Raw genomic sequence first — 12151 nt, forward strand, 5'->3', positions numbered from 1 at the left:
AAGAGTCAAGCAATTTATATCAATGCCTTTGGATGTTGGTGCCCTGGATGAGGTGAATCGGCAATTTCAGAAAGGTGGTAGTCACTTCCCACACGTTATTGGGGTTGTGGATGGAACACATGTAGCTATTGTAGCACCAAGACATAATGAAGAAATTTATAGAAAAAGGAAACTGTTTCATTCTCTGAATGTAATGGTTGTTTGTGGGCCATCCCTCCAGAACCTGTCCCTGACTGCTTAGTTCCCGGGGAACTCCCATGATGCACATGTCATTAGACAATCAGGGATATGGCAGTGATTAAGATCGATGGAAGGCCAAGACATGTGGTTATTGGGTGAGTTTTTTAGTTTAAATGTTTGGAACAGTCATATTTGTGTATTTTTTAATTTTTTAATACAATTATACTTATTCTATTTTCATCTTCTCAAACAGGAGACCGTGGATATCCTTGCACCCCCTGGCTCCTTACAGTAAACCCAGGCCAGGCCAACAGACGGCATTTAACTCCGCACTTACTGCCACTAGACAGCTGGTGGAGTGCACGATTGGTGTCCTTAAAGGGCGTTTTCATGTGCTCCACCGCACTGGTGGCAACATCATGTATTCGCCGGAGATGGTAAGTAAAATTGTGGTCCTGTGCGCTATCCTACATAACATCGCTGTAAGGAGTCGCGTAGAGCTTCCTCAAAGGAATTGCCTGATGAGGAGCCAGGGGTTGGCCAGATAATCGGTGGGCGGGGTGTGTCCCGGCGGTGAAATGAAGAAAGGGCAAGAATTGTGCGTGATTATTTGAGGGGTTTTTTTTATCGATTCCTTTATTTTGTTTTTCCAAAACTCTCTGTATTTTTATTGTAATTTTGTCCTGATGTCATTTAGGTAGCTTGGTAAAGTTGATAGTGTGGTTTTTTTGTGTTTTTTTTGTGGTTGTATAAAAAAATCTGTGATGTTCTCCTTATCATGTTTTTTGAGTAATATTTTTGTTGATAATGTTTATTATTGTTTTTTATTCATATTACATTTTATTTATGTTTATTGTGTTACTGACCATTTTTAATAACTTTTTTTTGTTATGTTTGGATTGTGCATCTGTTTACATTACAAATGACACAACATATGAGCCTAAATGTCGTACCCTTTATGACTTTGTGTAGAAGATTGTTCCCGCAACATGTGGTGAGTAAACAATTTTTTTTCTTTTTTTCTTTTTTAGTTGTGTTTTCTCGCTTTCTCTCTCTCTCTCTCTTTTTATTTTTTTATTTTTAAGTTAAATATATATATAATGTAGGCTTTTAGTAAAACATATAATGTAATAAAATATATATATATATATATATAGAGAGAGAGAGAGAGAGAGAGAGAGAGAGAGAGAGAGAGAGAGAGAGAGAGAGAGAGAGAGAGAGAGAGAGAGAGAGAGAGGGGTATATGTTTATGATTACCAAACCCAAAAAAACAGGTATATGTGTGTGTGTGTGTGTGTGTGTGTGTGTGTGTGTGTATGTATATATATCTAACTCTCTAGAGGCATATTTATAAACCTACTTTGTTTTTAAATGTATATCTTTTATCATACAAATCTACAATGCTAGTAATGTAAAATACTGCATGTGGACGGCAAATTTGCACCAAGAAGTGTGTATGTGAGTGTGTGAGTGTGATTGAGTTTGTGTGTGAATGTTTCTAAAAAAAAAACAACCAAACACTAAATTTACGCAGATGCGAATTTCTACTGATGCTTAATACAGTACACAGTACACACTGTCCTGAACACCATCCCATTTCAACCAATCAAAATGCACCCCACACACTATAAATATATGTCCATGTATGGAAAATACCATTGGCACCATGGCCCTCATTCCGAGTTGATCGCTCAGTATTTTTCATCGCATCGCAATGAAAATCCGCTTAGTACGCATGCGCAATATTCGCACTGCGACTGCGCCAAGTAATTTAACAATGAAGATAATATTTTTACTCACGGCTTTTTCTTCGCTCCGGCGATCGTAGTGTGATTGACAGGAAATGGGTGTTACTGGGCGGAAACACTGCGTTTTAGGGGCGTGTGGATGAAAACGCTACCGTTTCCGGAAAAAACGCAGGAGTGGCCGGAGAAACGGGGGAGTGTCTGGACGAACGCTGGGTGTGTTTGTGACGTCAAACCAGGAACGACAAGCACTGAACTGATCGCACAGGCAGAGTAAGTGTGGAGCTACTCTAAAACTGCTAAGTAGTTTGTGATCGCAATATTGCGAATACTTCGGTCGCAATTTTAAGAAGCTAAGATTCACTCCCAGTAGTCGTAGGCTTAGCGTGTGTAACTCTGCTAAATTCGCCTTGCGACCGATCAACTCGGAATGAGGGCCAATGAGCGCAGCTGCCTTCTCACGCCGGGAGCTGCGCGTGCTTGTGGCAGTGTGGACCGCCGCGTAGGCCGCACAGGGCCCGTTATCCCTAATAGGATTAAGCGCGAGGCCTACACGAAGGTCCGCCGCGTACTGCAAAGAAACACCCGCATCATCCAGCTAGAGAGGCGGTGGAGCGACCTCCGCCGTCGCACGCCGGAGCTCTTGGCAGAGCTATGCCAACAAATCCGCATATGGCGTAGACGCAGTAAGTTGAACACTACATACATTTTTATTACACTGAGATTATTTGCTGCACTTTTAAATTGTCTATAAATCACATTTTCACTAAGAGGACCTATACTTATACATTTTGCAGACTGTGTAATGACACTATTGTAGTCCAAAACTTAAACAAGTTTCTACTGTCAAAGTCAGAAAAATGTCTCAATGCACGTTGCCATATTTGCACCGCACACTGGTCCGTGCTGCGCATGCGTACGCTCTCCCGTGGAAGCGCATACCCGCAATAGCGTGCACTCGCACGCGCAGTATGCGCATTTACGGTAGAGTTTATGTGATCGTAGCGTGCGACTCATTAGTTACAAATGTTCACAATTAATGTAGTTTATAGATCATGATCCCTTTGATAGTTTCTGTAAGTTTGGTTAAAGTATAATGTCCCAGAGCTGAGGAATCCCTCTTTGCATCGTACGAAGGGTTTAACAGGAATCATACAGCAGTGTTTGGTACCCATCGGAAGAGTATTTGATTAGCAATATTCCGGTGTTGGTTTGGAGCGTATTAATCGCTCGTGCGAATAGTTATGGACATAAGAAGTTTATGTCCATTTCTATGATTTGCACATACTCAGGTATGCGGCGGGAAACCCAGTTTCCCACCCACCTGAGCTGTTGGAAATCGTCACAGCCCACCTGTATGAATCACCCTATGACCTTTTGTTATGATGCAGGGCCGAATTCCTTCGGCCAATGGACAATGGGATTGTAGGACCAGGAGATTGCATTGTGTGTGGAGCATAAATAGGCAGGCCGACCACATCCAGCTCTCACTCTCTCATCAACGGTTATCTGCTGATAATCGGGAGCTGGATATCGAGGCGCTGGCGATCATACCCTTTGTGCGTAAGTTCTCTCCATAATCATTGTCTTTCTGCGAGCCAATCTCTCTCTCTCTCTCTCTCTATCTCCCTCTCTCCTCTTTTTCTCTTAAATACCTTATAGTATTATAGTATTGTATCGTATTGCATTTAGGTCAGTGTAGTACTGTCTTTTTGTATTTATTGTTTAGTTCTGTGGTTAGGAAGTCTCTGTTATATTGTAGTGTATCATATGTACTGTTATCCCCTTTTACAAGTATATTAGACATAATACAGTTAATAGGCCTTGGAAACCTAAACCAGTATCTGTGTATTTCCTATAGTGATAAGTGTTCATTTGAGCGTCGGTGACGCTCATGCAGCTTTGTAGATAGTCAGGTTCCACAAGGTTGCACTTACACCCTGTACTCACATTAAGGTATTCAGTGTATTTCATCGGTATAAGGTTTAACATAAAGGTATAGTGTTGTGAGCGTCTGCATCGCTGGTGACCTCCTCGTGGTCTCTAGCGTACGCTACGTTACAGCGAATCTTTCCCCTAGACATAACCAATAACGTGTCCTGTGATCACTGGGCCGTGAGCGAACGTGACGCTTGAGCGTCTCGCCTACGGCTGAGCGATCGTTACGCAAATAGCGTATCATTACGGTATTCCTTAAATAAACAGCGTACAGTGTTCTTAGCTTCATAAGGGTTGTTTATACGACAAGGAATTTAGCATTGTCAATTGCGGGCTCGTCCGGTCCTTTTCACATCTGCACTAGGTAGATCAGCAGACGTTATCCCCCAGCAAAAGGGTGGGAGGTTATCTCGCAGTTGCTGACGGGATAAGCGTCTGCTTCGCTTAGACAAAGAGTGCTGAAGGAACCCGGTAACCGGAAGTAAGAACAAAACGCTTGTGTCTTTTAAAACTGTTTATTTTTCTTTTGTCTTGCGTACGCATACATTTATCTGCATTTCTGTTTCATTTTCGTATATCACTATTCCTGTTTGCCAATTTTTTATAGTTGATAGAAAGTGCTAAAAAAGAGATTTGCTGTTATTTTAGAGGTAATAGTTAAAGTATAGAACAAACACACGGTTTGTCTGAGATACAAGGCAGGCAGTGTGGATTGCGGTAGATGATCAGGGATCACCTACATTGATAAATAAATATATTGTGTTACGGTGGATCCTTTGCATTGCGTACACGTGTCGCTAACAAAGACTAGCGTACGCAATCCAAAAGGCAGACGCACGCAGCGTTCACTACGCAACGTAGCGTCTGGTTACGCCCACGTAGCCCAAGTCACGAAAAGTTGAATTAGCGCAAAGCGATAATTAGCGCAAAGCGATAATTAGCGCAAAAGCGATAAGTAACGCACAGCGGTAAATAACGCAAATCTATTTTTTGGAAAATCTGAAATTTAGTTTAACAGATCCTGCTCCTAATTGGTAACACTTTTGGCCTGAAGACAATTTCTGCGCAGAAATAGATATAGAAACAAAGTGTACATGTGTTGAGTGAGTGTGTTTTGTATACAAAAGTTTATATAACTTTAAGGTGGAACCAAAAGGAAAGTCGGGTACTCGTCAAGGAACATACGTGTAAGTGACATATACGGTGGCCAGGGAGGCATCCCTGGTTAAATAATATTTGAGCATTAGAGTATAGCGGACCATAAGGTAACAAGACCAGGAGGTCATAAGGAACAAGACCAGGAGGTCGTAAGGTAAAAGGTCCGCTATAAAAGTCCAGTGGCACAACGCCTGGGGTGTTGGTGCAGAACCCATATAGGCCATAAGCTCTTGCTGAAGGAATCGCGGCCGGAAACATCGATTCCATTGGTCTTTCAGTACATGACAAATAGTGCTCGTGTACTGAACGATTGGACCACACGTAATTGTGTGCAGTAGTTAGTAATCTGACCTAAATACCATTAGAGTAAAGTGGTCACAAACGCTATTTGTACATTCTGACGTGATTTGTGTAATTTTTTATTTTTGGAAGGGAAGTTCGCTGGTCACTCAGGAACTATCTAACAACCCCAACTTTACTGGAAAGAGTAAGTGTCCTGCGGGTAACCCTCATATGTTCCAGTAAACTGAAGGTTCCATAGGGGCCCTGTATCGAGTACGCTGGCATCATAACGGTGTTTACAGGTCGTATTGGTCGAGGTGGGCGAGTGAGTGGGGTACTCGGTAAACCGCCACCGCCGGCCTACTGTGGAGTAATTTGGTTGTCTGTAAAGGCTTGCTGAAAACCTTGATACAGAAAATCCAAGGAGGATTAAGCAACACCTACAGACTATGGGGGCCAGTTGCTCAGGTAGGGGGCGATCAACCCTGGTTCAGGTTGATTCTGTGAACCGACCAGTTGGGTCGGCACGATATGTAATGTGTGAAAAATATGGAATTCACACCGAATCTTTATGTGATGAATGGGAGAGAATGACTGTACAAGACAGGGACAAGTTCCCAAGAATAGGTAGCTTCAGTCCAGAGGTGTTACAAAATTTAAGGAGGAGGATATGTCTCGTAAAATCAGCAAAGAGACGAATTCAGCATCATGATTATTTACAGTTATGGCACCAGGAAGGTGAGATACAGAGAGGTTTGGCTCTGGCGGCGGGATCTGGGGCAGTCAGGAAGTTGATTGCCACAGCTCCTCCCCCACCATACATTGCAGGAGAGAAGTTGATTGCGGAGAGAAACGCACTGGGTTGTAAAACACAAACTCTTAGTAACACTGTAAATGTTAATGATGTTAACCAAATAACTCATGCAAGTATTAACCCGTGCAAGATGTACCCTGTTTTGAACCTTCCTCAGGAGTGTGATCAAGAAGACGATTCAGCAACAATTTCAGCTCTCTCTCTTGCAGCCACCATAGCAGAGACCACAGTAGGCACAGCGACACCCACGAGATTAGTGAAAGCCCCTAGCGGAGGGATAGGTGAGGTCGTGTCAACGGGTAAGTACGGCACCATGCACTACACTGAAACAATTGTACCACAACAAGCTGTAGAATCTACACAGGAAGAGGCTGTTAGAATTGCTCCTGTAAGGGTAATAGCAGTTCCCAATGGAAAAACAGATGTGTCTGGAGCCACTCCCATAAGGAACATTGCCATGTACACTCCATTTTCCAGAATGGAATTAAGAACAATAGTGTCCGAATTTCCTGACCCCAGGAAGGATTTAGTTGCTAGCCAAAAATACATCAGGGATTTAGGTAACACGGTAGAACCCAACAACAAGGATTGGCAGATACTGCTAAGAGCTTGTTTACCTTCCAATGTTGATGCAACTCAGTTTTTAGCTGATTGTGCATTGGATAAAGATGTACCGCTTACAGACGTGTACAACAAGGATAATGTAAAAAGGATAAATTTACAGCTAAAAGAGTATTTCCCAGCCGTTGTTAAATGGAATAAAATATTTTCCATTAAGCAAAAGGAGTCCGAAACGGCAATAGAATATTTTCACCGGGCACTATTAGAAATGGCAAAGTACACTGGTATAGAAGACATAAAGACCAACCCAAACCATCGAGAAGTAGCAGTATCTGTACTGATGGATGGTTTGAAAGAAACATTAAAAGCTAGGGTACAGACCACGCAGCCATGTTGGCGAGGTCTGTCAGTGTCCACCTTGAGAGAGGCTGCTATTGATCACGACAGAAATATCACTAGGCACAGGGAGTCGCAAAGTGATAAGTTGATGTCCGTAAGTATACAGGCGCTGACCACAAGGCAGCCTGCGTATGTACCACCGAATCCTGTGGGTAAGGCAAGTGTAATAACATGTTTTTCTTGTAACAGACCGGGACACTATGCACGAGACTGTAGAGTAAGAAATGTACAAAGATCTTTTCAACCCCCTAGACAACAACACCACACACGACATTGGGAGCAGGGTCCACAGAGGCGGAGTTTTGAGCCACATACAGGGGAAACAAAAAGATATCCCCCACACAGAGATTGGCATGCCTCTGGTAGTTCCCAGCTAACTCCCTCACAAGTAGTTGCTGCCAGCGGGATTCAGGGAGGTCAGCATACCCAATAGGGGTGTGGCCATACCTGTAATCTGCAACCAGTTAAATTGATTGCCAGTCTTGGAAGCGAACCAGAGATTGCAATCAATGTAGCCGGTAAAACTTTAAACTTTCTTGTAGACACAGGGGCGGCCAAGTCAGTGATCAATTCGACAGTGGGCATGAGAACCACTGGTAGGACAGTTCCAGCCATAGGAGTAACAGGAGTAGTCCAGCACTACCCTGTTAGCAAACCAGCCGAGATTACAATAGGACCTTTGCATACCAAGCATTCCTTTTTGCTGGCTGCATCGGCACCGACCAATCTCCTGGGAAGAGACTTACTATGTAAAATGGGTTGCGTCATTTATTGTACTCCTGAAGGTGTATTCTTGGACATCCCTGAGAATCACGCTCAGGAAGTACGAGACATGTTAGACTCCCCATCAAAATTAATGTCACATTCCATTATGACAAATAGGAATCCATCCCAAGTAGAAGAGATGACATCTCAGATACCAGAGTCGCTTTGGACAAAAGATGGACAGGACACTGGATTAATGGCAAATGTAGCCCCAGTAGTAGTACAAGTAAAAGATGGTAGGATAGCTCCAAAAATCCCACAGTATCCTCTGAAGCCAGAGGTGGAGTTAGGAGTTTTCCCGGTAATAGAGCGCTTGCTACAACAGGGCATTCTAGTAAGAACGTCCAGCACAGCAAATAGTCCCATCTTCCCTGTTAAAAAGAGTGGGGGGAGGGGTTACAGGCTAGTGCAGGATCTAAGGGGGATTAACAAAATAGTTGAGAGTCAGTTCCCCGTAGTGCCTAATCCAGCTGTCATCCTAATGCAAATTCCTCCCACTGCCAAATTTTTCACTGTTATTGACCTCTGCTCCGCTTTCTTTTCGGTACCTCTGCACCCTGACAGCCAATATTTGTTTGCATTCACATACAGAGGAGTCCAATATACGTGGACTCGGTTACCCCAAGGTTTCATAGATAGTCCAAGTATATTTTCTCAGGCTTTGCATGATTGTTTACAGTCTTTCCAACCGGAAAGTGGATCAGTGTTGATACAGTACGTGGATGATCTACTGCTGTGTTCTGATTCATTGGAGGCATCCCTGAAGGATACGAAACAGCTCCTGTTTCATCTTTCAGACACAGGTCACAAGGTCTCCAAAGACAAGTTGCAATTATGCCAAGCTAAGGTAAAATACTTGGGACACTGTCTAACACAAGGACTGAGACACCTGACCGCTGATAGAATCCAAGCCATTAGAGACATGACACTGCCACAAACCCAGCAACAGATAAGGACGTTTTTAGGAATGTGTGGGTATTGCCGTAATTGGATCCCAGGGTTTTCCATATTGGCGCTACCTTTGCAGGAAATGGTCTCTTCAAACAAACCTGATCGGATTTCGCATACAGACGAATCCGAAACAGCATTTGAGAGACTCAAACAGTGCCTAACGCAGGCACCAGCATTAGGTATGCCAGACTATGGGAAACCCTTTGAGCTATACGGAACAGAAAGTGCTGGGTGCGCAGCAGGTGTACTAACACAAAAACACGGTGATGCCAGCAGGCCAATTGCATACTACAGCGCTCAGCTAGACACGGTAGCGCGATCCCTCCCCACATGCTTGCGTAGCGTTGCGGCGATAGCATTGCTAGTGACGAAAAGCGAAGATGTCGTGCTAGGCCACAACCTCACAATCCATACACCACATGCGGTATCGGCCTTATTGAATTCTGCCCAAACCAGACATGTCTCATCAGCAAGGTTTACGAGATGGGAATTGGCATTAATGGCCCCAGTAAACATCACCATAAGGAGATGCAGCGCATTAAACCCTGCAACATTTCTCCCAGGTGTGCCTGGACAGGCACAAAGGGTGGGAGGTGAGAGTGATGGGGAAGGAGGATTTAATGCAAAGGAAGATACACATGATTGTATGGAATATTTGACCCAAAATTTTTCCGCAAGGCCTGACATCAGTGACAATCCACTAGAAGATGCAGAACTCACGTTCTACACGGACGGTAGTTGTCACAGACAGTCAGACTCGGGAGACTTGTGTACTGGATACGCAGTCGTAGATGACCAAGACACCATAGAAGCGGAACCGCTAGGCCCACCTCACTCAGCCCAGGTTGCTGAACTGGTCGCCCTAACCAGAGCATGTGAATTGGCTAAGGGTAAGTCTGCCAATATCTACACCGATTCTAGATACGCGTTCGGGGTAGTCCATGATTTCGGAGCGCTATGGCGTCTCAGAAATTTCATGACGGCAGCTGGTACACCGATAGCGCATGCAGCTCACATAAAAAGGCTTCTAACAGCGATACAGGAACCCGACAGAGTGGCTGTTATCAAATGTAAAGCACATACATATAGTCAAGACCCAGTATCCCTTGGTAACAGCCGAGCAGACGAAGCTGCAAAGCTTGCAGCTGCTACCCCCATACGGACAGACACCACACAACTGATGGTATTTAATACCATCAACACACAAAAGTTGTGTGAAATGCAGAATTTGTGTTCCACTCAGGAGAAGGCAGTCTGGAAGGCAAAGGGATATGGCCAGGAGTCCTCAGGGCTCTGGACGGATGGACATGGTAAACCAGTGGCCCCCAGGGCATACCTTCCGTGTCTGGCTGAAGCAGCTCACGGGCTGACTCATCTAGGCAAGGAGGGGATGTGCAAATTGGTAAGAGCATACTGGTGCGCCCCAGGATTCTCCTCTCATGCTAGTAAAAGAGCAATGTCATGCCTTACCTGTCTGAGAAAGAATATTGGAAAGGCAATACCTACAGAACCCTCCCATATCCCACCTGCCGGCGGCCCTTTCCAAGTAATACAAATTGACTTCATTCAATTACCCCCATGTAGAAATTTGAAATATGTACTTGTTTGCATAGATGTTTTCTCGAATTGGGTCGAAGCTTTTCCAACAGCTACAAATACCGCTATGTTTACAGCTAAGAAAATTGTGCAGGAATTTGTATGTAGATATGGTATCCCTAGAATCATTGAAAGTGATAGGGGTACCCATTTTACAGGTGATGTCTTTCAAGGAATGTGTAAGTTGATGGGAATTGATAGTAAGCTGCACACTCCGTACCGTCCACAGGCGAGCGCGAAGGTCGAAAGAGTGAACAGCACTATTAAAAATAAATTGAGTAAAGTAATGGCAGAGACAGGATTGACGTGGCCAGAAGCTTTACCCATTGTTTTGTATAGTATCAGAACCACTCCCAGGTCCCCTCTTAATCTGTCTCCTTTTGAAATTCTGTTTGGTCGACAACCGCATGTCATAATTAACCCTCAGGATGATTTGAAATGTAACAATGAAGTAACTGTAAAGTACTTAATTAATATGAGTAAGCAGTTGAGGAATCAAAATGATAATCTGAAGTTGGTGATTCCTGATTTACCAGATAGTAATTGTCATGACATTGAACCTGGGGATTATGTAATGATACGAAATTTTCTACGCTCAGGTTGTCTTATTGATAGATGGGAAGGACCATACCAGGTCTTATTGACTAGCACCACAGCATTGAAGGTTGCTGAGAGAGAGACTTGGGTCCATTCATCCCACTGCAAGAAGGTTGCTGATCCAGAGAAGTCCCGTGATAAGGAACAGACGGTAGAGGTTGTATCACTAGAGTGTCTGTTCCAGGAGGACTGAGGCGGCACCTGAGCCTTGAAGACCGAAAGCAGCTGTCGACTCCCCTCTCCCTTTTATTGTTTTCTCCACTTCCCATCCCCTCTCCTTTAAAATTTCTTTTTCCCCCTTCTCATTCTTCTCTATTTCCTCCTCAAAGATGGACTTGCCCCAAGAGACTGTGATCCGGATTTTGATGTTAACCATGATGTTGACCAGAGCAGTCTGTTCCGGCGAGAGTACCATAGAGGTCGAGAGAGGTTCTGGAATGGGTTCCGATTATGATGATGGAGGCGTAGTTTTCCAAGATCAACCAAGCCAACAAGCAAAGGCGAGTATCAGAAAACGATCCGATAGAAGAAATTGTGATGGATTGTTAGCTGAGGAAAATTGTATCTGTAGGCTCTGTGATAATCTGGTTAAAGATGGATGCATAAAGAAATGTCAATCTAGTTTTAATATCCATATAGACCGGCATCCATTGAGTGACTATCACTCCTTAGTGGGTAACGTGTTAAACCAAACAGATTGTTGGGTATGCTCTCAAGTACCTCAGGGTCACAGTAAATCAGGGCTAGTACCATTTCCTTTAACGTTAGGGGAGGTACTTGAGCTAAGTGGTGGGAGACCGGTGGACCGGAGGTTTAACATCTCCAGCCCTCCTAGTTTGAAGCTCCACCAATACCATGTGGATAGGTCCCTCATATGTTTTAACATCTCCAATCCCAGAAAACCGGGAAATTGGGAAGTGTCATGGAGCAACCTTACCATGACCTTTTCACACAGAGCAGATAGAATGCCTACAGATACAGAGCTCGTACGCCACATAGCCAGTAGAGGAAAATCTTTCCGGTATCGATATACCTTAGGAAATAGGATTACTAAAGTTGGAGAGGTATCACCAGGATACTGTGCACATATCGTACAAACCGATACGTGCATTAGGCAGATGGAAGAATTAGGGTCAGGAGATTTCACCTGGAAGGTTTGTAACAT

Source organism: Pseudophryne corroboree, chromosome 6 (genome assembly GCF_028390025.1).
Source record: "Pseudophryne corroboree isolate aPseCor3 chromosome 6, aPseCor3.hap2, whole genome shotgun sequence".
Lineage (NCBI taxonomy): Eukaryota > Metazoa > Chordata > Amphibia > Anura > Myobatrachidae > Pseudophryne > Pseudophryne corroboree.